General features: G+C 46.0%; 27 non-coding genes across 27 annotated transcripts; all 27 read left to right on the forward strand.

Annotated features, from left to right (window-relative positions):
• The first annotated feature begins 643 nt into the window (after nucleotides 1-643).
• trnad-guc (transfer RNA aspartic acid (anticodon GUC)) lies at nucleotides 644-715 on the forward strand. Its single transcript has one exon. It is a non-coding gene; the product is annotated as a tRNA-Asp (tRNA).
• A 696-nt stretch (nucleotides 716-1,411) lies between these two features.
• trnad-guc (transfer RNA aspartic acid (anticodon GUC)) lies at nucleotides 1,412-1,483 on the forward strand. Its single transcript has one exon. It is a non-coding gene; the product is annotated as a tRNA-Asp (tRNA).
• Nucleotides 1,484-2,179: 696 nt separating this feature from the next.
• trnad-guc (transfer RNA aspartic acid (anticodon GUC)) lies at nucleotides 2,180-2,251 on the forward strand. Its single transcript has one exon. It is a non-coding gene; the product is annotated as a tRNA-Asp (tRNA).
• Nucleotides 2,252-2,948: 697 nt separating this feature from the next.
• trnad-guc (transfer RNA aspartic acid (anticodon GUC)) lies at nucleotides 2,949-3,020 on the forward strand. Its single transcript has one exon. It is a non-coding gene; the product is annotated as a tRNA-Asp (tRNA).
• Nucleotides 3,021-3,717: 697 nt separating this feature from the next.
• Nucleotides 3,718-3,789, forward strand: trnad-guc (transfer RNA aspartic acid (anticodon GUC)). The gene has a single exon. It is a non-coding gene; the product is annotated as a tRNA-Asp (tRNA).
• Nucleotides 3,790-4,484: 695 nt separating this feature from the next.
• On the forward strand, nucleotides 4,485-4,556 carry trnad-guc (transfer RNA aspartic acid (anticodon GUC)). Its single transcript has one exon. It is a non-coding gene; the product is annotated as a tRNA-Asp (tRNA).
• A 696-nt stretch (nucleotides 4,557-5,252) lies between these two features.
• Nucleotides 5,253-5,324, forward strand: trnad-guc (transfer RNA aspartic acid (anticodon GUC)). The gene has a single exon. It is a non-coding gene; the product is annotated as a tRNA-Asp (tRNA).
• Nucleotides 5,325-6,020: 696 nt separating this feature from the next.
• Nucleotides 6,021-6,092, forward strand: trnad-guc (transfer RNA aspartic acid (anticodon GUC)). Its single transcript has one exon. It is a non-coding gene; the product is annotated as a tRNA-Asp (tRNA).
• A 696-nt stretch (nucleotides 6,093-6,788) lies between these two features.
• On the forward strand, nucleotides 6,789-6,860 carry trnad-guc (transfer RNA aspartic acid (anticodon GUC)). The gene has a single exon. It is a non-coding gene; the product is annotated as a tRNA-Asp (tRNA).
• Nucleotides 6,861-7,556: 696 nt separating this feature from the next.
• Nucleotides 7,557-7,628, forward strand: trnad-guc (transfer RNA aspartic acid (anticodon GUC)). Its single transcript has one exon. It is a non-coding gene; the product is annotated as a tRNA-Asp (tRNA).
• Nucleotides 7,629-8,324: 696 nt separating this feature from the next.
• trnad-guc (transfer RNA aspartic acid (anticodon GUC)) lies at nucleotides 8,325-8,396 on the forward strand. The gene has a single exon. It is a non-coding gene; the product is annotated as a tRNA-Asp (tRNA).
• A 696-nt stretch (nucleotides 8,397-9,092) lies between these two features.
• trnad-guc (transfer RNA aspartic acid (anticodon GUC)) lies at nucleotides 9,093-9,164 on the forward strand. Its single transcript has one exon. It is a non-coding gene; the product is annotated as a tRNA-Asp (tRNA).
• A 695-nt stretch (nucleotides 9,165-9,859) lies between these two features.
• On the forward strand, nucleotides 9,860-9,931 carry trnad-guc (transfer RNA aspartic acid (anticodon GUC)). The gene has a single exon. It is a non-coding gene; the product is annotated as a tRNA-Asp (tRNA).
• Nucleotides 9,932-10,627: 696 nt separating this feature from the next.
• On the forward strand, nucleotides 10,628-10,699 carry trnad-guc (transfer RNA aspartic acid (anticodon GUC)). The gene has a single exon. It is a non-coding gene; the product is annotated as a tRNA-Asp (tRNA).
• A 696-nt stretch (nucleotides 10,700-11,395) lies between these two features.
• trnad-guc (transfer RNA aspartic acid (anticodon GUC)) lies at nucleotides 11,396-11,467 on the forward strand. The gene has a single exon. It is a non-coding gene; the product is annotated as a tRNA-Asp (tRNA).
• A 695-nt stretch (nucleotides 11,468-12,162) lies between these two features.
• trnad-guc (transfer RNA aspartic acid (anticodon GUC)) lies at nucleotides 12,163-12,234 on the forward strand. Its single transcript has one exon. It is a non-coding gene; the product is annotated as a tRNA-Asp (tRNA).
• A 696-nt stretch (nucleotides 12,235-12,930) lies between these two features.
• trnad-guc (transfer RNA aspartic acid (anticodon GUC)) lies at nucleotides 12,931-13,002 on the forward strand. Its single transcript has one exon. It is a non-coding gene; the product is annotated as a tRNA-Asp (tRNA).
• A 697-nt stretch (nucleotides 13,003-13,699) lies between these two features.
• Nucleotides 13,700-13,771, forward strand: trnad-guc (transfer RNA aspartic acid (anticodon GUC)). The gene has a single exon. It is a non-coding gene; the product is annotated as a tRNA-Asp (tRNA).
• Nucleotides 13,772-15,234: 1,463 nt separating this feature from the next.
• Nucleotides 15,235-15,306, forward strand: trnad-guc (transfer RNA aspartic acid (anticodon GUC)). Its single transcript has one exon. It is a non-coding gene; the product is annotated as a tRNA-Asp (tRNA).
• A 695-nt stretch (nucleotides 15,307-16,001) lies between these two features.
• trnad-guc (transfer RNA aspartic acid (anticodon GUC)) lies at nucleotides 16,002-16,073 on the forward strand. The gene has a single exon. It is a non-coding gene; the product is annotated as a tRNA-Asp (tRNA).
• A 696-nt stretch (nucleotides 16,074-16,769) lies between these two features.
• trnad-guc (transfer RNA aspartic acid (anticodon GUC)) lies at nucleotides 16,770-16,841 on the forward strand. Its single transcript has one exon. It is a non-coding gene; the product is annotated as a tRNA-Asp (tRNA).
• A 697-nt stretch (nucleotides 16,842-17,538) lies between these two features.
• On the forward strand, nucleotides 17,539-17,610 carry trnad-guc (transfer RNA aspartic acid (anticodon GUC)). The gene has a single exon. It is a non-coding gene; the product is annotated as a tRNA-Asp (tRNA).
• A 1,463-nt stretch (nucleotides 17,611-19,073) lies between these two features.
• On the forward strand, nucleotides 19,074-19,145 carry trnad-guc (transfer RNA aspartic acid (anticodon GUC)). The gene has a single exon. It is a non-coding gene; the product is annotated as a tRNA-Asp (tRNA).
• Nucleotides 19,146-19,840: 695 nt separating this feature from the next.
• trnad-guc (transfer RNA aspartic acid (anticodon GUC)) lies at nucleotides 19,841-19,912 on the forward strand. Its single transcript has one exon. It is a non-coding gene; the product is annotated as a tRNA-Asp (tRNA).
• A 696-nt stretch (nucleotides 19,913-20,608) lies between these two features.
• trnad-guc (transfer RNA aspartic acid (anticodon GUC)) lies at nucleotides 20,609-20,680 on the forward strand. The gene has a single exon. It is a non-coding gene; the product is annotated as a tRNA-Asp (tRNA).
• Nucleotides 20,681-21,376: 696 nt separating this feature from the next.
• Nucleotides 21,377-21,448, forward strand: trnad-guc (transfer RNA aspartic acid (anticodon GUC)). The gene has a single exon. It is a non-coding gene; the product is annotated as a tRNA-Asp (tRNA).
• A 696-nt stretch (nucleotides 21,449-22,144) lies between these two features.
• trnad-guc (transfer RNA aspartic acid (anticodon GUC)) lies at nucleotides 22,145-22,216 on the forward strand. Its single transcript has one exon. It is a non-coding gene; the product is annotated as a tRNA-Asp (tRNA).
• Nucleotides 22,217-22,500: the final 284 nt, after the last annotated feature.

Raw genomic sequence — 22,500 nt, forward strand, 5'->3', positions numbered from 1 at the left:
CTATGCAACACAACTCATGCTGATTAACACTATTTTACTACTGAAACTACAGGTCCTGAACAGACTGTTGCTAAAAGCATGAGTCCAGATAGTCACACTTCTGTCACTTAGCAAAAGTGTGACAATATTGTCAAAGAAGTGCTGAATCAAACGAATGCATGCCGGAGGACATTTCTCAGATGATGCCAATCGGTTGGCTTCATCAGTGGCCTTATGCGCAGCCTCGAAGAGCTGTCTTTTTATTGACCAGTTGCAAGAAGATTCCCCGCTCCAGAGAAAGCAGGTCAAATGGACAGTGTTTCCGCCCAGTTTCAAACTATGGACCTTTCCTACGTTAGGCGAACGTGATACCACCGCGACACTAAAGAAATCTCGGCTCAATCCACAACTGGTATTGCTCTTTTGTCTTTGCAGAAGTACTTTGGAGAAGGTCTTGAACTAACAGATTCATCAGGCATTGACCATCATCACTATGGAACAGTCTAAATCAGCACCTGCATGTAGGAGGTTGTGGTTTTCAGCCAGGGAGTGGAGGATAGAACAAACTCGGCCTGGAGTGAGTATCCGCCCAAATGGACGCAGTTCAAGTGCATACTTCCTCTTAAGACCGAAGTTGAGGCTGCCAGACAATTTTCAGATGCACTCCTCGTTAGTATAGTGGACAGTATCTCTGCTTGTCACGCAGAAGACCAGGGTTCGATTCCCTGACGGGGAGCTTCTTTTCAAATGGCAACTACAAACTTTTCATTCTCCTTGGCTTCTCCTGTCCTATGCAACACAACTCATGCTGATTAACGCTATTTTACTACTGAAACTACAGGTCCTGAACAGACTGTTGCTAAAAGCATGAGTCCAGATTGTCACACTTCTGTCACTTAGCAAAAGTGTGACAATGTTGTCAAAGAAGTGCTGAATCCAACGAATGCATGCAGGAGGACATCTCTCAGATGATGCCAATCGGATGGCTTCATTAGTGGCCTAATGCGCAGCCTGGAAGAGCTGTCCTTTTATTGACCAGTTGCAAGAAGAGCCACCGCTGCAGAGAAGGCAGGACAAATGGACAGTGTTTCCGCCCAGTTTCAAACTGGGGACCTTTCCTATGTTAGGCGAACGTGATACCACCGCTACACTAAAGAAACGTTTGCTCAATCCACAACTGGTATTGCTCTTTTTTCTTTGCAGAAGTACTTTGGAGAAGGTCTTGAACTAACAAATTCATCAGGCATTGACCATCATCACTATGGAACAGTCTAAATCAGCACCTGCATGTAGGAGGTTGTGGTTTTCAGCCAGGGAGTGGAGGATAGAACAAACTCGGCCTGGAGTGAGTATCCGCCCAAATGGACGCAGTTCAAGTGCATACTTCCTCTTAAGACCGAAGTTGAGGCTGCCAGACAATTTTCCAATACACTCCTCGTTAGTATAGTGGACAGTATCTCTGCTTGTCACGCAGAAGACCAGGGTTCGATTCCCTGACGGGGAGCTTCTTTTCAAAAGGCAACTACAAACTTTTCACTCTCCTTGGCTTCTCCTGTCCTATGCAACACAACTCATGCTGATTAACACTATTTTACTACTGAAACTACAGGTCCTGAACAGACTGTTGCTAAAAGCATGAGTCCAGATAGTCACACTTCTGTCACTTAGCAAAAGTGTGACAATATTGTCAAAGAAGTGCTGAATCAAACGAATGCATGCCGGAGGACATTTCTCAGATGATGCCAATCGGTTGGCTTCATCAGTGGCCTTATGCGCAGCCTCGAAGAGCTGTCTTTTTATTGACCAGTTGCAAGAAGATTCCCCGCTCCAGAGAAAGCAGGTCAAATGGACAGTGTTTCCGCCCAGTTTCAAACTATGGACCTTTCCTACGTTAGGCGAACGTGATACCACCGCGACACTAAAGAAATCTCGGCTCAATCCACAACTGGTATTGCTCTTTTGTCTTTGCAGAAGTACTTTGGAGAAGGTCTTGAACTAACAGATTCATCAGGCATTGACCATCATCACTATGGAACAGTCTAAATCAGCACCTGCATGTAGGAGGTTGTGGTTTTCAGCCAGGGAGTGGAGGATAGAACAAACTCGGCCTGGAGTGAGTATCCGCCCAAATGGACGCAGTTCAAGTGCATACTTCCTCTTAAGACCGAAGTTGAGGCTGCCAGACAATTTTCAGATGCACTCCTCGTTAGTATAGTGGACAGTATCTCTGCTTGTCACGCAGAAGACCAGGGTTCGATTCCCTGACGGGGAGCTTCTTTTCAAAAGGCAACTACAAACTTTTCACTCTCCTTGGCTTCTCCTGTCCTATGCAACACAACTCATGCTGATTAACACTATTTTACTACTGAAACTACAGGTCCTGAACAGACTGTTGCTAAAAGCATGAGTCCAGATAGTCACACTTCTGTCACTTAGCAAAAGTGTGACAATATTGTCAAAGAAGTGCTGAATCAAACGAATGCATGCAGGAGGACATCTCTCAGATGATGCCAATCGGTTGGCTTCATTAGTGGCCTTATGCGCAGCCTGGAAGAGCTGTCCTTTTATTGACCAGTTGCAAGAAGAGCCACCGCTGCAGAGAAAGCAGGACAAATGGACAGTGTTTCAGGCCCAGTTTCACACTGGGGACCTTTCCTATGTTAGGCGAACGTGATACCACCGCTACACTAAAGAAACCTCGGCTCAATCCACCACTGGTATTGCCCTTTTGTCTTTGCAGAAGTACTTTGGAGAAGGTCTTGAACTAACAGATTCATCAGGCATTGACCATCGTCACTATGGAACAGTCTAAATAAGCACCTGCATGTATGAGGTCGTGGTTTTCAGCCAGGGAGTGGAGGATAGAACAAACTCGGCCTGGAGTGAGTATCCGCCCAAATGGACACAGTTCAAGTCCATACTTCCTGTTAAGACCGAAGTTGAGGCTGCCAGACAATTTTCAGATGCACTCCTCGTTAGTATAGTGGACAGTATCTCTGCTTGTCACGCAGAAGACCAGGGTTCGATTCCCTGACGGGGAGTGTCTTTTCAAAAGGCAACCACAAACTGTTCACTCACCTTGGCTTCTCCTGTCCTATGCAACACAACTCATGCTGATTAACACTATTTTACTACTGAAACTACAGGTCCTGAACAGACTGTTGCTAAAAGCAAGACTCCAGATTGTCACACTTCTATCACTTAGCGAAACTGTGACAATGTTGTCAAAGAAGTGCTGAATCAAACGAATGCATGCAGGAGGACATCTCTCAGATGATGCCAATCGGTTGGCTTCATCAGTGGCCTTATGCGCAGCCTGGAAGAGCTGTCCTTTTATTGACCAGTTGCAAGAAGAGCCACCGCTGCAGAGAAAGCAGGACAAATGGACAGTGTTTCAGGCCCAGTTTCACACTGGGGACCTTTCCTATGTTAGGCGAACGTGATACCACCGCTACACTAAAGAAACCTCGGCTCAATCCACCACTGGTATTGCCCTTTTGTCTTTGCAGAAGTACTTTGGAGAAGGTCTTGAACTAACAGATTCATCAGGCATTGACCATCGTCACTATGGAACAGTCTAAATAAGCACCTGCATGTGCTTATGTGACAGGAGAAGCCAGGGAGTGGAGGATAGAACAAACTCGGCCTGGAGTGAGTATCCGCCCAAATGGACACAGTTCAAGTGCATACTTCCTCTTAAGACCGAAGTTGAGGATGCCAGAAAATTTTCAGATACACTCCTCGTTAGTATAGTGGACAGTATCTCTGCTTGTCACGCAGAAGACCAGGGTTCGATTCCCTGACGGGGAGCGTCTTTTCAAAAGGCAACCACAAACTGTCCACTCACCTTGGCTTCTCCTGTCCTATGCAACACAACTCATGCTGATTAACACTATTTTACTACTGAAACTACAGGTCCTGAACAGACTGTTGCTAAAAGCAAGACTCCAGATTGTCACACTTCTATCACTTAGCGAAACTGTGACAATGTTGTCAAAGAAGTGCTGAATCAAACGAATGCATGCAGGAGGACATCTCTCAGATGATGCCAATCGGTTGGCTTCATCAGTGGCCTTATGCGCAGCCTGGAAGACCTGTTTTTTATTGACCAGTTGCAAGAAGATTACCCGCTGCAGAGAAGGCAGGACAAATGGACAGTGTTTCCGCCTAGTTTCAAACTATGGACCTTTCCTACGTTAGGCGAACGTGATACCACCGCGACACTAAAGAAATCTCGGCTCAATCCACCACTGGTATTGCCCTTTTGTCTTTGCAGAAGTACTTTGGAGAAGGTCTTGAACTAAAAGATTCATCAGGCATTGACCATCATCACTGTGGAATAGTCTAAATCAGCACCTGCATGTATGAGGTCGTGGTTTTCAGCCAGGGAGTGGAGGATAGATCAAACTCGGCCTGGAGTGAGTATCCGCCCAAATGGACGCAGTTCAAGTGCATACTTCCTCTTAAGACCGAAGTTGAGGATGCCAGACAATTTTCAGATACACTCCTCGTTAGTATAGTGGACAGTATCTCTGCTTGTCACGCAGAAGACCAGGGTTCGATTCCCTGACGGGGAGCTTCTTTTCAAATGGCAACTACAAACTTTTCATTCTCCTTGGCTTCTCCTGTCCTATGCAACACAACTCATGCTGATTAACGCTATTTTACTACTGAAACTACAGGTCCTGAACAGACTGTTGCTAAAAGCATGAGTCCAGATTGTCACACTTCTGTCACTTAGCAAAAGTGTGACAATGTTGTCAAAGAAGTGCTGAATCCAACGAATGCATGCAGGAGGACATCTCTCAGATGATGCCAATCGGATGGCTTCATTAGTGGCCTAATGCGCAGCCTGGAAGAGCTGTCCTTTTATTGACCAGTTGCAAGAAGAGCCACCGCTGCAGAGAAGGCAGGACAAATGGACAGTGTTTCCGCCCAGTTTCAAACTGGGGACCTTTCCTATGTTAGGCGAACGTGATACCACCGCTACACTAAAGAAACGTTTGCTCAATCCACAACTGGTATTGCTCTTTTGTCTTTGCAGAAGTACTTTGGAGAAGGTCTTGAACTAACAAATTCATCAGGCATTGACCATCATCACTATGGAACAGTCTAAATAAGCACCTGCATGTATGAGGTCGTCGTTTTCAGCCAGGGAGTGGAGGATAGAACAAACTCGGCCTGGAGTGAGTATCCGCCCAAATGGACACAGTTCAAGTGCATACTTCCTCTTAAGACCGAAGTTGAGGCTGCCAGACAATTTTCAGATGCACTCCTCGTTAGTATAGTGGACAGTATCTCTGCTTGTCACGCAGAAGACCAGGGTTCGATTCCCTGACGGGGAGCTTCTTTTCAAATGGCAACTACAAACTTTTCATTCTCCTTGGCTTCTCCTGTCCTATGCAACACAACTCATGCTGATTAACGCTATTTTACTACTGAAACTACAGGTCCTGAACAGACTGTTGCTAAAAGCATGAGTCCAGATTGTCACACTTCTGTCACTTAGCAAAAGTGTGACAATGTTGTCAAAGAAGTGCTGAATCCAACGAATGCATGCAGGAGGACATCTCTCAGATGATGCCAATCGGATGGCTTCATTAGTGGCCTAATGCGCAGCCTGGAAGAGCTGTCCTTTTATTGACCAGTTGCAAGAAGAGCCACCGCTGCAGAGAAGGCAGGACAAATGGACAGTGTTTATGCCCAGTTTCAAACTGAGGACCTTTCCTATGTTAGGCGATCGTGATACCACCGCTACACTAAAGAAATCTCGGCTCAATCCACCACTGGTATTGCCCTTTTGTCTTTGCAGAAGTACTTTGGAGAAGGTCTTGAACTAAAAGATTCATCAGGCATTGACCATCATCACTGTGGAATAGTCTAAATCAGCACCTGCATGTATGAGGTCGTGGTTTTCAGCCAGGGAGTGGAGGATAGATCAAACTCGGCCTGGAGTGAGTATCCGCCCAAATGGACGCAGTTCAAGTGCATACTTCCTCTTAAGACCGAAGTTGAGGATGCCAGACAATTTTCAGATACACTCCTCGTTAGTATAGTGGACAGTATCTCTGCTTGTCACGCAGAAGACCAGGGTTCGATTCCCTGACGGGGAGCTTCTTTTCAAATGGCAACTACAAACTTTTCATTCTCCTTGGCTTCTCCTGTCCTATGCAACACAACTCATGCTGATTAACGCTATTTTACTACTGAAACTACAGGTCCTGAACAGACTGTTGCTAAAAGCATGAGTCCAGATTGTCACACTTCTGTCACTTAGCAAAAGTGTGACAATGTTGTCAAAGAAGTGCTGAATCCAACGAATGCATGCAGGAGGACATCTCTCAGATGATGCCAATCGGATGGCTTCATTAGTGGCCTAATGCGCAGCCTGGAAGAGCTGTCCTTTTATTGACCAGTTGCAAGAAGAGCCACCGCTGCAGAGAAGGCAGGACAAATGGACAGTGTTTCCGCCCAGTTTCAAACTGGGGACCTTTCCTATGTTAGGCGAACGTGATACCACCGCTACACTAAAGAAACGTTTGCTCAATCCACAACTGGTATTGCTCTTTTGTCTTTGCAGAAGTACTTTGGAGAAGGTCTTGAACTAACAAATTCATCAGGCATTGACCATCATCACTATGGAACAGTCTAAATAAGCACCTGCATGTATGAGGTCGTGGTTTTCAGCCAGGGAGTGGAGGATAGAACAAACTCGGCCTGGAGTGAGTATCCGCCCAAATGGACACAGTTCAAGTGCATACTTCCTCTTAAGACCGAAGTTGAGGCTGCCAGACAATTTTCAGATGCACTCCTCGTTAGTATAGTGGACAGTATCTCTGCTTGTCACGCAGAAGACCAGGGTTCGATTCCCTGACGGGGAGCTTCTTTTCAAATGGCAACTACAAACTTTTCATTCTCCTTGGCTTCTCCTGTCCTATGCAACACAACTCATGCTGATTAACGCTATTTTACTACTGAAACTACAGGTCCTGAACAGACTGTTGCTAAAAGCATGAGTCCAGATTGTCACACTTCTGTCACTTAGCAAAAGTGTGACAATGTTGTCAAAGAAGTGCTGAATCCAACGAATGCATGCAGGAGGACATCTCTCAGATGATGCCAATCGGATGGCTTCATTAGTGGCCTAATGCGCAGCCTGGAAGAGCTGTCCTTTTATTGACCAGTTGCAAGAAGAGCCACCGCTGCAGAGAAGGCAGGACAAATGGACAGTGTTTATGCCCAGTTTCAAACTGAGGACCTTTCCTATGTTAGGCGATCGTGATACCACCGCTACACTAAAGAAACCTTGGCTCAATCCACCACTGGTATTGCCCTTTTGTCTTTGCAGAAGTACTTTGGAGAAGGTCTTGAACTAAAAGATTCATCAGGCATTGACCATCATCACTGTGGAATAGTCTAAATCAGCACCTGCATGTATGAGGTCGTGGTTTTCAGCCAGGGAGTGGAGGATAGATCAAACTCGGCCTGGAGTGAGTATCCGCCCAAATGGACGCAGTTCAAGTGCATACTTCCTCTTAAGACCGAAGTTGAGGCTGCCAGACAATTTTCAGATACACTCCTCGTTAGTATAGTGGACAGTATCTCTGCTTGTCACGCAGAAGACCAGGGTTCGATTCCCTGACGGGGAGCTTCTTTTCAAATGGCAACTACAAACTTTTCATTCTCCTTGGCTTCTCCTGTCCTATGCAACACAACTCATGCTGATTAACGCTATTTTACTACTGAAACTACAGGTCCTGAACAGACTGTTGCTAAAAGCATGAGTCCAGATTGTCACACTTCTGTCACTTAGCAAAAGTGTGACAATGTTGTCAAAGAAGTGCTGAATCCAACGAATGCATGCAGGAGGACATCTCTCAGATGATGCCAATCGGATGGCTTCATTAGTGGCCTAATGCGCAGCCTGGAAGAGCTGTCCTTTTATTGACCAGTTGCAAGAAGAGCCACCGCTGCAGAGAAGGCAGGACAAATGGACAGTGTTTATGCCCAGTTTCAAACTGAGGACCTTTCCTATGTTAGGCGATCGTGATACCACCGCTACACTAAAGAAACCTTGGCTCAATCCACCACTGGTATTGCCCTTTTGTCTTTGCAGAAGTACTTTGGAGAAGGTCTTGAACTAACAGATTCATCAGGCATTGACCATCATCACTATGGAACAGTCTAAATCAGCACCTGCATGTAGGAGGTTGTGGTTTTCAGCCAGGGAGTGGAGGATAGAACAAACTCGGCCTGGAGTGAGTATCCGCCCAAATGGACGCAGTTCAAGTGCATACTTCCTCTTAAGACCGAAGTTGAGGCTGCCAGACAATTTTCAGATACACTCCTCGTTAGTATAGTGGACAGTATCTCTGCTTGTCACGCAGAAGACCAGGGTTCGATTCCCTGACGGGGAGCTTCTTTTCAAAAGGCAACTACAAACTGTTCACTCTCCTTGGCTTCTCCTGTCCTATGCAACACAACTCATGCTGATTAACACTATTTTACTACTGAAACTACAGGTCCTGAACAGACTGTTGCTAAAAGCATGACTCCAGATAGTCACACTTCTGTCACTTAGCAAAAGTGTGACAATATTGTCAAAGAAGTGCTGAATCAAACGAATGCATGCAGGAGGACATCTCTCAGATGATGCCAATCGGTTGGCTTCATTAGTGGCCTTATGCGCAGCCTGGAAGAGCTGTCCTTTTATTAACCAGTTGCAAGAAGATCCACCGCTGCAGAGAAGGCAGGACAAATGGACAGTGTTTCCGCCCAGTTTCAAACTGGGGACCTTTCCTATGTTAGGCGAACGTGATACCACCGCTACACTAAAGAAACGTTTGCTCAATCCACAACTGGTATTGCTCTTTTGTCTTTGCAGAAGTACTTTGGAGAAGGTCTTGAACTAACAGATTCATCAGGCATTGACCATCATCACTATGGAACAGTCTAAATCAGCACCTGCATGTAGGAGGTTGTGGTTTTCAGCCAGGGAGTGGAGGATAGAACAAACTCGGCCTGGAGTGAGTATCCGCCCAAATGGACGCAGTTCAAGTGCATACTTCCTCTTAAGACCGAAGTTGAGGCTGCCAGACAATTTTCCAATACACTCCTCGTTAGTATAGTGGACAGTATCTCTGCTTGTCACGCAGAAGACCAGGGTTCGATTCCCTGACGGGGAGCGTCTTTTCAAAAGGCAACCACAAACTGTTCACTCACCTTGGCTTCTCCTGTCCTATGCAACACAACTCATGCTGATTAACACTATTTTACTACTGAAACTACAGGTCCTGAACAGACTGTTGCTAAAAGCAAGACTCCAGATTGTCACACTTCTATCACTTAGCGAAACTGTGACAATGTTGTCAAAGAAGTGCTGAATCAAACGAATGCATGCAGGAGGACATCTCTCAGATGATGCCAATCGGTTGGCTTCATCAGTGGCCTTATGCGCAGCCTGGAAGAGCTGTTTTTTATTGACCAGTTGCAAGAAGATTACCCGCTGCAGAGAAGGCAGGACAAATGGACAGTGTTTCCGCCTAGTTTCAAACTATGGACCTTTCCTACGTTAGGCGAACGTGATACCACCGCGACACTAAAGAAATCTCGGCTCAATCCACCACTGGTATTGCCCTTTTGTCTTTGCAGAAGTACTTTGGAGAAGGTCTTGAACTAAAAGATTCATCAGGCATTGACCATCATCACTGTGGAATAGTCTAAATCAGCACCTGCATGTATGAGGTCGTGGTTTTCAGCCAGGGAGTGGAGGATAGATCAAACTCGGCCTGGAGTGAGTATCCGCCCAAATGGACGCAGTTCAAGTGCATACTTCCTCTTAAGACCGAAGTTGAGGCTGCCAGACAATTTTCAGATACACTCCTCGTTAGTATAGTGGACAGTATCTCTGCTTGTCACGCAGAAGACCAGGGTTCGATTCCCTGACGGGGAGCTTCTTTTCAAATGGCAACTACAAACTTTTCATTCTCCTTGGCTTCTCCTGTCCTATGCAACACAACTCATGCTGATTAACGCTATTTTACTACTGAAACTACAGGTCCTGAACAGACTGTTGCTAAAAGCATGAGTCCAGATTGTCACACTTCTGTCACTTAGCAAAAGTGTGACAATGTTGTCAAAGAAGTGCTGAATCCAACGAATGCATGCAGGAGGACATCTCTCAGATGATGCCAATCGGATGGCTTCATTAGTGGCCTAATGCGCAGCCTGGAAGAGCTGTCCTTTTATTGACCAGTTGCAAGAAGAGCCACCGCTGCAGAGAAGGCAGGACAAATGGACAGTGTTTATGCCCAGTTTCAAACTGAGGACCTTTCCTATGTTAGGCGATCGTGATACCACCGCTACACTAAAGAAACCTTGGCTCAATCCACCACTGGTATTGCCCTTTTGTCTTTGCAGAAGTACTTTGGAGAAGGTCTTGAACTAAAAGATTCATCAGGCATTGACCATCATCACTGTGGAATAGTCTAAATCAGCACCTGCATGTATGAGGTCGTGGTTTTCAGCCAGGGAGTGGAGGATAGATCAAACTCGGCCTGGAGTGAGTATCCGCCCAAATGGACGCAGTTCAAGTGCATACTTCCTCTTAAGACCGAAGTTGAGGCTGCCAGACAATTTTCAGATACACTCCTCGTTAGTATAGTGGACAGTATCTCTGCTTGTCACGCAGAAGACCAGGGTTCGATTCCCTGACGGGGAGCGTCTTTTCAAAAGGCAACCACAAACTGTTCACTCTCCTTGGCTTCTCCTGTCCTATGCAACACAACTCATGCTGATTAACACTATTTTACTACTGAAACTACAGGTCCTGAACAGACTGTTGCTAAAAGCAAGACTCCAGATTGTCACACTTCTATCACTTAGCGAAACTGTGACAATGTTGTCAAAGAAGTGCTGAATCAAACGAATGCATGCAGGAGGACATCTCTCAGATGATGCCAATCGGTTGGCTTCATCAGTGGCCTTATGCGCAGCCTGGAAGAGCTGTCCTTTTATTGACCAGTTGCAAGAAGATCCACCGCTGCAGAGAAGGCAGGACAAATGGACAGTGTTTCCGCCCAGTTTCAAACTGGGGACCTTTCCTATGTTAGGCGAACGTGATACCACCGCTACACTAAAGAAACGTTTGCTCAATCCACAACTGGTATTGCTCTTTTGTCTTTGCAGAAGTACTTTGGAGAAGGTCTTGAACTAACAGATTCATCAGGCATTGACCATCATCACTATGGAACAGTCTAAATCAGCACCTGCATGTAGGAGGTTGTGGTTTTCAGCCAGGGAGTGGAGGATAGAACAAACTCGGCCTGGAGTGAGTATCCGCCCAAATGGACGCAGTTCAAGTGCATACTTCCTCTTAAGACCGAAGTTGAGGCTGCCAGACAATTTTCCAATACACTCCTCGTTAGTATAGTGGACAGTATCTCTGCTTGTCACGCAGAAGACCAGGGTTCGATTCCCTGACGGGGAGCGTCTTTTCAAAAGGCAACCACAAACTGTTCACTCACCTTGGCTTCTCCTGTCCTATGCAACACAACTCATGCTGATTAACACTATTTTACTACTGAAACTACAGGTCCTGAACAGACTGTTGCTAAAAGCAAGACTCCAGATTGTCACACTTCTATCACTTAGCGAAACTGTGACAATGTTGTCAAAGAAGTGCTGAATCAAACGAATGCATGCAGGAGGACATCTCTCAGATGATGCCAATCGGTTGGCTTCATCAGTGGCCTTATGCGCAGCCTGGAAGAGCTGTTTTTTATTGACCAGTTGCAAGAAGATTACCCGCTGCAGAGAAGGCAGGACAAATGGACAGTGTTTCCGCCTAGTTTCAAACTATGGACCTTTCCTACGTTAGGCGAACGTGATACCACCGCGACACTAAAGAAATCTCGGCTCAATCCACCACTGGTATTGCCCTTTTGTCTTTGCAGAAGTACTTTGGAGAAGGTCTTGAACTAAAAGATTCATCAGGCATTGACCATCATCACTGTGGAATAGTCTAAATCAGCACCTGCATGTATGAGGTCGTGGTTTTCAGCCAGGGAGTGGAGGATAGATCAAACTCGGCCTGGAGTGAGTATCCGCCCAAATGGACGCAGTTCAAGTGCATACTTCCTCTTAAGACCGAAGTTGAGGATGCCAGAAAATTTTCAGATACACTCCTCGTTAGTATAGTGGACAGTATCTCTGCTTGTCACGCAGAAGACCAGGGTTCGATTCCCTGACGGGGAGCTTCTTTTCAAATGGCAACTACAAACTTTTCATTCTCCTTGGCTTCTCCTGTCCTATGCAACACAACTCATGCTGATTAACGCTATTTTACTACTGAAACTACAGGTCCTGAAAAGACTGTTGCTAAAAGCATGAGTCCAGATTGTCACACTTCTGTCACTTAGCAAAAGTGTGACAATGTTGTCAAAGAAGTGCTGAATCCAACGAATGCATGCAGGAGGACATCTCTCAGATGATGCCAATCGGATGGCTTCATTAGTGGCCTAATGCGCAGCCTGGAAGAGCTGTCCTTTTATTGACCAGTTGCAAGAAGAGCCACCGCTGCAGAGAAGGCAGGACAAATGGACAGTGTTTCCGCCCAGTTTCAAACTGGGGACCTTTCCTATGTTAGGCGAACGTGATACCACCGCTACACTAAAGAAACGTTTGCTCAATCCACAACTGGTATTGCTCTTTTGTCTTTGCAGAAGTACTTTGGAGAAGGTCTTGAACTAACAAATTCATCAGGCATTGACCATCATCACTATGGAACAGTCTAAATAAGCACCTGCATGTATGAGGTCGTGGTTTTCAGCCAGGGAGTGGAGGATAGAACAAACTCGGCCTGGAGTGAGTATCCGCCCAAATGGACACAGTTCAAGTGCATACTTCCTCTTAAGACCGAAGTTGAGGCTGCCAGACAATTTTCAGATGCACTCCTCGTTAGTATAGTGGACAGTATCTCTGCTTGTCACGCAGAAGACCAGGGTTCGATTCCCTGACGGGGAGCTTCTTTTCAAAAGGCAACTACAAACTTTTCACTCTCCTTGGCTTCTCCTGTCCTATGCAACACAACTCATGCTGATTAACACTATTTTACTACTGAAACTACAGGTCCTGAACAGACTGTTGCTAAAAGCATGAGTCCAGATAGTCACACTTCTGTCACTTAGCAAAAGTGTGACAATATTGTCAAAGAAGTGCTGAATCAAACGAATGCATGCAGGAGGACATCTCTCAGATGATGCCAATCGGTTGGCTTCATTAGTGGCCTTATGCGCAGCCTGGAAGAGCTGTCCTTTTATTGACCAGTTGCAAGAAGAGCCACCGCTGCAGAGAAAGCAGGACAAATGGACAGTGTTTCAGGCCCAGTTTCACACTGGGGACCTTTCCTATGTTAGGCGAACGTGATACCACCGCTACACTAAAGAAACCTCGGCTCAATCCACCACTGGTATTGCCCTTTTGTCTTTGCAGAAGTACTTTGGAGAAGGTCTTGAACTAACAGATTCATCAGGCATTGACCATCGTCACTATGGAACAGTCTAAATAAGCACCTGCATGTATGAGGTCGTGGTTTTCAGCCAGGGAGTGGAGGATAGAACAAACTCGGCCTGGAGTGAGTATCCGCCCAAATGGACACAGTTCAAGTCCATACTTCCTGTTAAGACCGAAGTTGAGGCTGCCAGACAATTTTCAGATGCACTCCTCGTTAGTATAGTGGACAGTATCTCTGCTTGTCACGCAGAAGACCAGGGTTCGATTCCCTGACGGGGAGCGTCTTTTCAAAAGGCAACCACAAACTGTTCACTCACCTTGGCTTCTCCTGTCCTATGCAACACAACTCATGCTGATTAACACTATTTTACTACTGAAACTACAGGTCCTGAACAGACTGTTGCTAAAAGCAAGACTCCAGATTGTCACACTTCTATCACTTAGCGAAACTGTGACAATGTTGTCAAAGAAGTGCTGAATCAAACGAATGCATGCAGGAGGACATCTCTCAGATGATGCCAATCGGTTGGCTTCATCAGTGGCCTTATGCGCAGCCTGGAAGAGCTGTTTTTTATTGACCAGTTGCAAGAAGATTACCCGCTGCAGAGAAGGCAGGACAAATGGACAGTGTTTCCGCCTAGTTTCAAACTATGGACCTTTCCTACGTTAGGCGAACGTGATACCACCGCGACACTAAAGAAATCTCGGCTCAATCCACCACTGGTATTGCCCTTTTGTCTTTGCAGAAGTACTTTGGAGAAGGTCTTGAACTAAAAGATTCATCAGGCATTGACCATCATCACTGTGGAATAGTCTAGATCAGCACCTGCATGTATGAGGTCGTGGTTTTCAGCCAGGGAGTGGAGGATAGATCAAACTCGGCCTGGAGTGAGTATCCGCCCAAATGGACGCAGTTCAAGTGCATACTTCCTCTTAAGACCGAAGTTGAGGATGCCAGACAATTTTCAGATGCACTCCTCGTTAGTATAGTGGACAGTATCTCTGCTTGTCACGCAGAAGACCACGGTTCGATTCCCTGACGGGGAGCTTCTTTTCAAATGGCAACTACAAACTTTTCATTCTCCTTGGCTTCTCCTGTCCTATGCAACACAACTCATGCTGATTAACGCTATTTTACTACTGAAACTACAGGTCCTGAACAGACTGTTGCTAAAAGCATGAGTCCAGATTGTCACACTTCTGTCACTTAGCAAAAGTGTGACAATGTTGTCAAAGAAGTGCTGAATCCAACGAATGCATGCAGGAGGACATCTCTCAGATGATGCCAATCGGATGGCTTCATTAGTGGCCTAATGCGCAGCCTGGAAGAGCTGTCCTTTTATTGACCAGTTGCAAGAAGAGCCACCGCTGCAGAGAAGGCAGGACAAATGGACAGTGTTTATGCCCAGTTTCAAACTGAGGACCTTTCCTATGTTAGGCGATCGTGATACCACCGCTACACTAAAGAAACCTTGGCTCAATCCACCACTGGTATTGCCCTTTTGTCTTTGCAGAAGTACTTTGGAGAAGGTCTTGAACTAACAGATTCATCAGGCATTGACCATCATCACTATGGAACAGTCTAAATCAGCACCTGCATGTAGGAGGTTGTGGTTTTCAGCCAGGGAGTGGAGGATAGAACAAACTCGGCCTGGAGTGAGTATCCGCCCAAATGGACGCAGTTCAAGTGCATACTTCCTCTTAAGACCGAAGTTGAGGCTGCCAGACAATTTTCAGATACACTCCTCGTTAGTATAGTGGACAGTATCTCTGCTTGTCACGCAGAAGACCAGGGTTCGATTCCCTGACGGGGAGCTTCTTTTCAAAAGGCAACTACAAACTGTTCACTCTCCTTGGCTTCTCCTGTCCTATGCAACACAACTCATGCTGATTAACACTATTTTACTACTGAAACTACAGGTCCTGAACAGACTGTTGCTAAAAGCATGACTCCAGATAGTCACACTTCTGTCACTTAGCAAAAGTGTGACAATATTGTCAAAGAAGTGCTGAATCCAACGAATGCATGCAGGAGGACATCTCTCAGATGATGCCAATCGGTTGGCTTCATCAGTGGCCTTATGCGCAGCCTGGAAGAGCTGTTTTTTATTGACCAGTTGCAAGAAGATTACCCGCTGCAGAGAAGGCAGGACAAATGGACAGTGTTTCCGCCTAGTTTCAAACTATGGACCTTTCCTACGTTAGGCGAACGTGATACCACCGCGACACTAAAGAAATCTCGGCTCAATCCACCACTGGTATTGCCCTTTTGTCTTTGCAGAAGTACTTTGGAGAAGGTCTTGAACTAAAAGATTCATCAGGCATTGACCATCATCACTGTGGAATAGTCTAAATCAGCACCTGCATGTATGAGGTCGTGGTTTTCAGCCAGGGAGTGGAGGATAGATCAAACTCGGCCTGGAGTGAGTATCCGCCCAAATGGACGCAGTTCAAGTGCATACTTCCTCTTAAGACCGAAGTTGAGGATGCCAGAAAATTTTCAGATACACTCCTCGTTAGTATAGTGGACAGTATCTCTGCTTGTCACGCAGAAGACCAGGGTTCGATTCCCTGACGGGGAGCTTCTTTTCAAATGGCAACTACAAACTTTTCATTCTCCTTGGCTTCTCCTGTCCTATGCAACACAACTCATGCTGATTAACGCTATTTTACTACTGAAACTACAGGTCCTGAACAGACTGTTGCTAAAAGCATGAGTCCAGATTGTCACACTTCTGTCACTTAGCAAAAGTGTGACAATGTTGTCAAAGAAGTGCTGAATCCAACGAATGCATGCAGGAGGACATCTCTCAGATGATGCCAATCGGATGGCTTCATTAGTGGCCTAATGCGCAGCCTGGAAGAGCTGTCCTTTTATTGACCAGTTGCAAGAAGAGCCACCGCTGCAGAGAAGGCAGGACAAATGGACAGTGTTTCCGCCCAGTTTCAAACTGGGGACCTTTCCTATGTTAGGCGAACGTGATACCACCGCTACACTAAAGAAACGTTTGCTCAATCCACAACTGGTATTGCTCTTTTGTCTTTGCAGAAGTACTTTGGAGAAGGTCTTGAACTAACAAATTCATCAGGCATTGACCATCATCACTATGGAACAGTCTAAATAAGCACCTGCATGTATGAGGTCGTGGTTTTCAGCCAGGGAGTGGAGGATAGAACAAACTCGGCCTGGAGTGAGTATCCGCCCAAATGGACACAGTTCAAGTGCATACTTCCTCTTAAGACCGAAGTTGAGGCTGCCAGACAATTTTCAGATGCACTCCTCGTTAGTATAGTGGACAGTATCTCTGCTTGTCACGCAGAAGACCAGGGTTCGATTCCCTGACGGGGAGCTTCTTTTCAAAAGGCAACTACAAACTTTTCACTCTCCTTGGCTTCTCCTGTCCTATGCAACACAACTCATGCTGATTAACACTATTTTACTACTGAAACTACAGGTCCTGAACAGACTGTTGCTAAAAGCATGAGTCCAGATAGTCACACTTCTGTCACTTAGCAAAAGTGTGACAATATTGTCAAAGAAGTGCTGAATCAAACGAATGCATGCAGGAGGACATCTCTCAGATGATGCCAATCGGTTGGCTTCATTAGTGGCCTTATGCGCAGCCTGGAAGAGCTGTCCTTTTATTGACCAGTTGCAAGAAGAGCCACCGCTGCAGAGAAAGCAGGACAAATGGACAGTGTTTCAGGCCCAGTTTAACACTGGGGACCTTTCCTATGTTAGGCGAACGTGATACCACCGCTACACTAAAGAAACCTCGGCTCAATCCACCACTGGTATTGCCCTTTTGTCTTTGCAGAAGTACTTTGGAGAAGGTCTTGAACTAACAGATTCATCAGGCATTGACCATCGTCACTATGGAACAGTCTAAATAAGCACCTGCATGTATGAGGTCGTGGTTTTCAGCCAGGGAGTGGAGGATAGAACAAACTCGGCCTGGAGTGAGTATCCGCCCAAATGGACACAGTTCAAGTCCATACTTCCTGTTAAGACCGAAGTTGAGGCTGCCAGACAATTTTCAGATGCACTCCTCGTTAGTATAGTGGACAGTATCTCTGCTTGTCACGCAGAAGACCAGGGTTCGATTCCCTGACGGGGAGCGTCTTTTCAAAAGGCAACCACAAACTGTTCACTCACCTTGGCTTCTCCTGTCCTATGCAACACAACTCATGCTGATTAACACTATTTTACTACTGAAACTACAGGTCCTGAACAGACTGTTGCTAAAAGCAAGACTCCAGATTGTCACACTTCTATCACTTAGCGAAACTGTGACAATGTTGTCAAAGAAGTGCTGAATCAAACGAATGCATGCAGGAGGACATCTCTCAGATGATGCCAATCGGTTGGCTTCATCAGTGGCCTTATGCGCAGCCTGGAAGAGCTGTTTTTTATTGACCAGTTGCAAGAAGATTACCCGCTGCAGAGAAGGCAGGACAAATGGACAGTGTTTCCGCCTAGTTTCAAACTATGGACCTTTCCTACGTTAGGCGAACGTGATACCACCGCGACACTAAAGAAATCTCGGCTCAATCCACCACTGGTATTGCCCTTTTGTCTTTGCAGAAGTACTTTGGAGAAGGTCTTGAACTAAAAGATTCATCAGGCATTGACCATCATCACTGTGGAATAGTCTAGATCAGCACCTGCATGTATGAGGTCGTGGTTTTCAGCCAGGGAGTGGAGGATAGATCAAACTCGGCCTGGAGTGAGTATCCGCCCAAATGGACGCAGTTCAAGTGCATACTTCCTCTTAAGACCGAAGTTGAGGATGCCAGACAATTTTCAGATGCACTCCTCGTTAGTATAGTGGACAGTATCTCTGCTTGTCACGCAGAAGACCACGGTTCGATTCCCTGACGGGGAGCTTCTTTTCAAATGGCAACTACAAACTTTTCATTCTCCTTGGCTTCTCCTGTCCTATGCAACACAACTCATGCTGATTAACGCTATTTTACTACTGAAACTACAGGTCCTGAACAGACTGTTGCTAAAAGCATGAGTCCAGATTGTCACACTTCTGTCACTTAGCAAAAGTGTGACAATGTTGTCAAAGAAGTGCTGAATCCAACGAATGCATGCAGGAGGACATCTCTCAGATGATGCCAATCGGATGGCTTCATTAGTGGCCTAATGCGCAGCCTGGAAGAGCTGTCCTTTTATTGACCAGTTGCAAGAAGAGCCACCGCTGCAGAGAAGGCAGGACAAATGGACAGTGTTTATGCCCAGTTTCAAACTGAGGACCTTTCCTATGTTAGGCGATCGTGATACCACCGCTACACTAAAGAAACCTTGGCTCAATCCACCACTGGTATTGCCCTTTTGTCTTTGCAGAAGTACTTTGGAGAAGGTCTTGAACTAACAGATTCATCAGGCATTGACCATCATCACTATGGAACAGTCTAAATCAGCACCTGCATGTAGGAGGTTGTGGTTTTCAGCCAGGGAGTGGAGGATAGAACAAACTCGGCCTGGAGTGAGTATCCGCCCAAATGGACGCAGTTCAAGTGCATACTTCCTCTTAAGACCGAAGTTGAGGCTGCCAGACAATTTTCCAATACACTCCTCGTTAGTATAGTGGACAGTATCTCTGCTTGTCACGCAGAAGACCAGGGTTCGATTCCCTGACGGGGAGCGTCTTTTCAAAAGGCAACCACAAACTGTTCACTCACCTTGGCTTCTCCTGTCCTATGCAACACAACTCATGCTGATTAACACTATTTTACTACTGAAACTACAGGTCCTGAACAGACTGTTGCTAAAAGCAAGACTCCAGATTGTCACACTTCTATCACTTAGCGAAACTGTGACAATGTTGTCAAAGAAGTGCTGAATCAAACGAATGCATGCAGGAGGACATCTCTCAGATGATGCCAATCGGTTGGCTTCATCAGTGGCCTTATGCGCAGCCTGGAAGAGCTGTTTTTTATTGACCAGTTGCAAGAAGATTACCCGCTGCAGAGAAGGCAGGACAAATGGACAGTGTTTCCGCCTAGTTTCAAACTATGGACCTTTCCTACGTTAGGCGAACGTGATACCACCGCGACACTAAAGAAATCTCGGCTCAATCCACCACTGGTATTGCCCTTTTGTCTTTGCAGAAGTACTTTGGAGAAGGTCTTGAACTAAAAGATTCATCAGGCATTGACCATCATCACTGTGGAATAGTCTAAATCAGCACCTGCATGTATGAGGTCGTGGTTTTCAGCCAGGGAGTGGAGGATAGATCAAACTCGGCCTGGAGTGAGTATCCGCCCAAATGGACGCAGTTCAAGTGCATACTTCCTCTTAAGACCGAAGTTGAGGCTGCCAGACAATTTTCAGATACACTCCTCGTTAGTATAGTGGACAGTATCTCTGCTTGTCACGCAGAAGACCAGGGTTCGATTCCCTGACGGGGAGCTTCTTTTCAAATGGCAACTACAAACTTTTCATTCTCCTTGGCTTCTCCTGTCCTATGCAACACAACTCATGCTGATTAACGCTATTTTACTACTGAAACTACAGGTCCTGAACAGACTGTTGCTAAAAGCATGAGTCCAGATTGTCACACTTCTGTCACTTAGCAAAAGTGTGACAATGTTGTCAAAGAAGTGCTGAATCCAACGAATGCATGCAGGAGGACATCTCTCAGATGATGCCAATCGGATGGCTTCATTAGTGGCCTAATGCGCAGCCTGGAAGAGCTGTCCTTTTATTGACCAGTTGCAAGAAGAGCCACCGCTGCAGAGAAGGCAGGACAAATGGACAGTGTTTATGCCCAGTTTCAAACTGAGGACCTTTCCTATGTTAGGCGATCGTGATACCACCGCTACACTAAAGAAACCTTGGCTCAATCCACCACTGGTATTGCCCTTTTGTCTTTGCAGAAGTACTTTGGAGAAGGTCTTGAACTAAAAGATTCATCAGGCATTGACCATCATCACTGTGGAATAGTCTAAATCAGCACCTGCATGTATGAGGTCGTGGTTTTCAGCCAGGGAGTGGAGGATAGATCAAACTCGGCCTGGAGTGAGTATCCGCCCAAATGGACGCAGTTCAAGTGCATACTTCCTCTTAAGACCGAAGTTGAGGCTGCCAGACAATTTTCAGATACACTCCTCGTTAGTATAGTGGACAGTATCTCTGCTTGTCACGCAGAAGACCAGGGTTCGATTCCCTGACGGGGAGCTTCTTTTCAAATGGCAACTACAAACTTTTCATTCTCCTTGGCTTCTCCTGTCCTATGCAACACAACTCATGCTGATTAACGCTATTTTACTACTGAAACTACAGGTCCTGAACAGACTGTTGCTAAAAGCATGAGTCCAGATTGTCACACTTCTGTCACTTAGCAAAAGTGTGACAATGTTGTCAAAGAAGTGCTGAATCCAACGAATGCATGCAGGAGGACATCTCTCAGATGATGCCAATCGGATGGCTTCATTAGTGGCCTAATGCGCAGCCTGGAAGAGCTGTCCTTTTATTGACCAGTTGCAAGAAGAGCCACCGCTGCAGAGAAGGCAGGACAAATGGACAGTGTTTATGCCCAGTTTCAAACTGAGGACCTTTCCTATGTTAGGCGATCGTGATACCACCGCTACACTAAAGAAACCTTGGCTCAATCCACCACTGGTATTGCCCTTTTGTCTTTGCAGAAGTACTTTGGAGAAGGTCTTGAACTAACAGATTCATCAGGCATTGACCATCATCACTATGGAACAGTCTAAATCAGCACCTGCATGTAGGAGGTTGTGGTTTTCAGCCAGGGAGTGGAGGATAGAACAAACTCGGCCTGGAGTGAGTATCCGCCCAAATGGACGCAGTTCAAGTGCATACTTCCTCTTAAGACCGAAGTTGAGGCTGCCAGACAATTTTCCGATACACTCCTCGTTAGTATAGTGGACAGTATCTCTGCTTGTCACGCAGAAGACCAGGGTTCGATTCCCTGACGGGGAGCTTCTTTTCAAAAGGCAACTACAAACTGTTCACTCTCCTTGGCTTCTCCTGTCCTATGCAACACAACTCATGCTGATTAACACTATTTTACTACTGAAACTACAGGTCCTGAACAGACTGTTGCTAAAAGCAAGACTCCAGATTGTCACACTTCTATCACTTAGCGAAACTGTGACAATGTTGTCAAAGAAGTGCTGAATCAAACGAATGCATGCAGGAGGACATCTCTCAGATGATGCCAATCGGTTGGCTTCATCAGTGGCCTTATGCGCAGCCTGGAAGAGCTGTCCTTTTATTGACCAGTTGCAAGAAGATCCACCGCTGCAGAGAAGGCAGGACAAATGGACAGTGTTTCCGCCCAGTTTCAAACTGGGGACCTTTCCTATGTTAGGCGAACGTGATACCACCGCTACACTAAAGAAACGTTTGCTCAATCCACAACTGGTATTGCTCTTTTGTCTTTGCAGAAGTACTTTGGAGAAGGTCTTGAACTAACAGATTCATCAGGCATTGACCATCATCACTATGGAACAGTCTAAATCAGCACCTGCATGTAGGAGGTTGTGGTTTTCAGCCAGGGAGTGGAGGATAGAACAAACTCGGCCTGGAGTGAGTATCCGCCCAAATGGACGCAGTTCAAGTGCATACTTCCTCTTAAGACCGAAGTTGAGGCTGCCAGACAATTTTCCAATACACTCCTCGTTAGTATAGTGGACAGTATCTCTGCTTGTCACGCAGAAGACCAGGGTTCGATTCCCTGACGGGGAGCGTCTTTTCAAAAGGCAACCACAAACTGTTCACTCACCTTGGCTTCTCCTGTCCTATGCAACACAACTCATGCTGATTAACACTATTTTACTACTGAAACTACAGGTCCTGAACAGACTGTTGCTAAAAGCAAGACTCCAGATTGTCACACTTCTATCACTTAGCGAAACTGTGACAATGTTGTCAAAGAAGTGCTGAATCAAACGAATGCATGCAGGAGGACATCTCTCAGATGATGCCAATCGGTTGGCTTCATCAGTGGCCTTATGCGCAGCCTGGAAGAG

The sequence above is a fragment of the Gasterosteus aculeatus genome, chromosome 2 (assembly GCF_964276395.1).
Source record: "Gasterosteus aculeatus chromosome 2, fGasAcu3.hap1.1, whole genome shotgun sequence".
NCBI lineage: Eukaryota > Metazoa > Chordata > Actinopteri > Perciformes > Gasterosteidae > Gasterosteus > Gasterosteus aculeatus.